Source organism: Lichenostomus cassidix, unplaced genomic scaffold (genome assembly GCF_008360975.1).
Source record: "Lichenostomus cassidix isolate B80296 unplaced genomic scaffold, HeHo_3.0 HiC_scaffold_38, whole genome shotgun sequence".
Classification (NCBI taxonomy): domain Eukaryota; kingdom Metazoa; phylum Chordata; class Aves; order Passeriformes; family Meliphagidae; genus Lichenostomus; species Lichenostomus cassidix.
In genome coordinates, this window is record NW_028147440.1 from 1,296,878 (window position 1) to 1,301,146 (window position 4,269).

Sequence of the window (4,269 nt, forward strand, 5' to 3'; positions counted from 1 at the left end):
CATAACAGCGGGTGACAAATCCCTGTCGCTGTCCCCAGAACAGCAGGGGACAAACCTGTGCTGGTGGGTGACAAACCCGTGTCACTGTCCCCAGAACAGCATGGCCAAATCCCTGTCACTGTCCCCAGAACAGCAGGGACAAACCTGTGCCAGTAGGTGACAAACCTGTGTCGCTGTCCCCAGAACAGCGTGACCAAATCCCTGTCACCGTTCCCAGAACAGCAGGGGACAAACCCCTGTCACTGTCCCCAAAACAGCAGGTGACAAATCCCTGTCACTGTCCCCAGAACAGCAGGGGACAAACCTGTGCTGGTGGGTGACAAACCCGTGTCACTGTCCCCACAAGAGCAGGGGACAAACCCCTGTCACCGTCCCCAGAACAGCAGCAGACAAACCTGTGCCAGCAGGTGACAAACCCCTGTCACCACTGCCAGAACAGCAGTGGTGCTGTTCCAGCGGGTGACAAACCCGTGTCACTGTCCCCAAAACAGCGTGACCAAATCCCTGTCACCGTTCCCAGAACAGCAGGGACAAACCCCTGTCACTGTCCCCAGAACAGCAGGGACAAACCTGTGCCAGTAGGTGACAAACCTGTCATTGTCCCCAGAACAGCAGGTGACAAATCCCCGTCACCATTGCTAGAACAGCAGGGGACAATCCTGTGCCAGCAGGTGACAAACCCTTGTCACTGTCCCCAAAACAGCAGGTGACAAAGCCCTGTCACTGTCCCCAGAACAGCAGGGGACAAACCTGTGCCAGTAGGTGACAAACCTGTGTCGCTGTCCCCAGAACAGCGTGACCAAATCCCTGTCACCGTTCCCAGAACAGCAGGGGACAAACCCCTGTCACTGTCCCCAAAACAGCAGGTGACAAATCCCTGTCACTGTCCCCAGAACAGCAGGGGACAAACCTGTGCTGGTGGGTGACAAACCCGTGTCACTGTCCCCACAAGAGCAGGGGACAAACCCCTGTCACCGTTCCCAGAACAGCAGCAGACAAACCTGTGCCAGTGGGTGACAAACCCCTGTCACCACTGCCAGAACAGCAGTGGTGCTGTTCCAGCGGGTGACAAACCCATGTCACTGTCCCCAAAACAGCATGACCAAATCCCTGTCACTGTTCCCAGAACAGCAGGGACAAACCCCTGTCACTGTCCCCAGAACAGCAGGTGACAAATCCCCGTCACCATTGCTAGAACAGCAGGGGACAATCCTGTGCCAGCAGGTGACAAACCCCTGTCACTGTCCCCAAAACAGCAGGTGACAAATCCCTGTCACTGTCCCCAGAACAGCAGGGACAAACCTGTGCTGCCAGGTGACAAACCCCTGTCACCGTTCCCAGAACAGCAGCAGACAAACCTGTGCCAGCAGGTGACAAATCCCTGTCGCTGTCCCCAGAACAGCAGGGGTGACAAAGCCCTGTCACTGTCCCCAGAACAGCAGGGGTGACAAAGCCCTGTCACTGTCCCCAGAACAGCAGGGGTGACAAAGCCCTGTCGCTGTCCCCAACCCCACAGCGGTGAGGACAAGCTGTCCCTGCGCCCAGGGGGACACCAGCCCTGTGTCATTGTCCCCACAGCAGCAGCACACAAAGCTGTGTCACCGTCCCCGTGACGACAGGGTGACAATGGCCTCACCCCCCCTCCGTGTCCCCACCCCTGGTGCCACCCCAGTGTCCCCAAATGTCCCCCCAGATGTCCCCCCAGGTCCTACCTGGCCCAAGCTCCACTCCGGGGGGCTCTGCCTCATCTCGGCTGGGGACACTGGGGTGACAGGAGGGGACACTGGGGGGGTTGGGGACACACGGGGGGTTTGGGGACACAGGGAGAGTTGGGGACACACAGGGGGTTTGGGGACACACAGGGGCTTTGGGGACACACGGGGGGTTTGGGGACACAGAGGGTTGGGGACACACAGGGGGATTAGGGACACAGGGATTAAGGATTAGGGACACACTGGGGGTTTGGGGACACAGGATTAGGGACACACTGGGGGGTTGGGGACACACTGGGGTTTGGGTACAAGGGAGGGTTGGGGACACACGGGGGGGTTGGGGACACACTGGGGGTTTGAGGGGACACTGGGGGTTGGGGACACACTGGGGTTGGGGACACAGGGAGGGGTTGGGGACACACTGGGGGTTGGGGACACAGTGGGGTTTGGGGACACTGGGGGGGTTGGGGACACACGGGGGATTTGGGGACACACGGGGGATTTGGGGACACACTGGGGGGGGTTGGGGACACACAGGGGGGGTTGGGTTGCTGGCAGCACCTAGGGGAGGAGGTGACAGTGAGTGACAAGTCCAGCCCCACCCCAAAAAAAGCCTCAGGACCCCAAATCCCTACTGGGAGGCCCAGTTTACCCAGTTGGTTCCTCCAGCCCCCCCAGTCCATTCCCAGTTCACCCAGTTGGTCCATCCAAGCTCCCCAGTCCATTCCCAGTTTACCCAGTTGGTTCCTCCAGCCCCCCCAGTCCATTCCCAGTTTACCCAGTTGGTTCCTCCAGACCCCCCCAGTCCATTCCCAGTTCACCCAGTTGGTCCATCCAGGCTCCCCCAGTCCATTCCCAGTTCACCCAGTTGGGTCCCAGTATCGCCAGTTCCACCCCGACACCCCCAACTGGATCCCAGTCCCCCTAACTGGATCCCAGCATCTCCCAATCCCCCCCAGTTAAACCCCAGAATCTCCCAGTTCCCACCCAGTCCTCCCCAGTCCCATCCCAGTTCCACTCCCATCCCCTCCCAGCCACCCCAGTTGGATCCCAGTCCCCCCACCATCCCCTCCCAGCCGCCCCCAGTCCCTCCCAGTCTCCACCCAGTCCTATTCCAGTCCCTCCCAGCTGAATCCCAGTCCTCCCCAGTCCCATTTCCCTATTCCAACCCTCCCAGTTCCCCCAGTTGGATCCCAGCTCCCTCCCTGTCCTCTCCCAGTCCCTCCCACTTCCACCAGTCCCATCCCAGTGTCCCCAGTCCCATCCCAGTCCCCCCAAACTGGATCCCAGCTCCATCTCCCAGTCCCCCAGTGCCATCCTAGTCCCCTCCCAGTCCCCCCAGTCCCATCCCAGTTCCCTCCCAGTCGTCCAGATTGGATCCCAGCTCCCTATCCATGCCCTCCCAGCCCCCCTGTCCCATCCCAGTTCCCCCAACTCGATCCCAGCTCCCTCCCTGTCCTCTCCCAGTCCCCCCCCAGCACCTCCCAGTCCCATCCCAGTCCCCCAAACTGGATCCCCAGCTCCATCTCCAGCCCCTCCCAGTCCCTCCCAGTGCCCCAAACTGGGTCCCAGCTCCATCTGCCAATCCCATCCCAGCCCCCCCAATCCCCCCAAACTGGATCCCAGCTCAGTCTCTATCCCCTCCCAGTCCCACCCCAGTCCCATCCAGTCCTCTCCAGTCCCCCCCCAGCACCTCCCAGTCCCATCCCAGTCCCCCAAACTGGATCCCCAGCTCCATCTCCATCCCCTCCCAGTCCCTCCCAGTGCCCCCCAGTCCCTCCCAGTCCTCCTCAGTCCTTCCCAGTCCCTCCCAGTGCCCCCAAACTGGATTCCAGCTCAGTCTGTATCCACTCCCAGTGCCCCCCAGTCCCTCCCAGTCCCTCCCAGTCCCCAAACTGGATCCCAGCTCCCACCCAACCCCCCAGTCTCATCCCAGTGCCTCCCAGTCCCTCCCAGTGCCCCCAAACTGGATCCCAGCTCAGTCTCTATCCCCTCCTAGTCCCTCCCAGTGCCCCCCAGTCCCATCCCAGTCCCTCCCAGTGCCCCCAAACTGGATCCCAGCTCAGTCTGTATCCTCTTCCAGTACGCCCCAGTCCCTCCCAATCCCATCCCAGTCCCCCAAACTGGATTCCAGCTCCCCCCAATCCCTCCCAGCCCCCAATGCCATCCCAGTGCCTCCCAGTCCCTCAAACTGGATCCCAGCTCAGTCTCTATCCCCTCCCAGTGCCCCCCAGTTCCTCCCAGTCCTTCCCAGTCTCCCAGTTGTTCAACTGGATCCCAGTCCTCTCCCAGTCCCTCCCAGTCCCTCCCAGTCCCTCCCAGTCCCCCAAACTGGATCCCAGCTCCCCCCCAATCCCCTCCAAGCCCCCCCAGTCCCATCCCAGTGCCTCCCAGTCCCTCCCAGTGCCCTCAAACTGGATCCCAGCTCAGTCTCTATCCCCTCCCAGTCCCTCAGTGCCCCAGTCCCTCCTTTGTCTCGCCCCCAATCCCCTCCCAGTCCTTCCCAGTCCCCCCCAGTCCCTCCCAGTGCCCCCAGCCCAGCCCCGCCGCCCCCCCC

The 4,269-nt window shown here is 61.6% G+C and overlaps 1 protein-coding gene across 1 annotated transcript in view; it reads right to left on the reverse strand.

Annotated features, from left to right (window-relative positions):
- The window catches only part of GRIN2D (glutamate ionotropic receptor NMDA type subunit 2D), a 34,237-nt gene extending 32,426 nt beyond the window's left edge, over positions 1 to 1,811 (reverse strand). Inside the window, exon 1 of the mRNA XM_085045398.1 lies at positions 1,713 to 1,811. The gene's annotated coding sequence lies outside the window, so the exon portion shown is untranslated. The remainder of the gene's footprint in view (positions 1 to 1,712) is intronic.
- Positions 1,812 to 4,269: the final 2,458 nt, after the last annotated feature.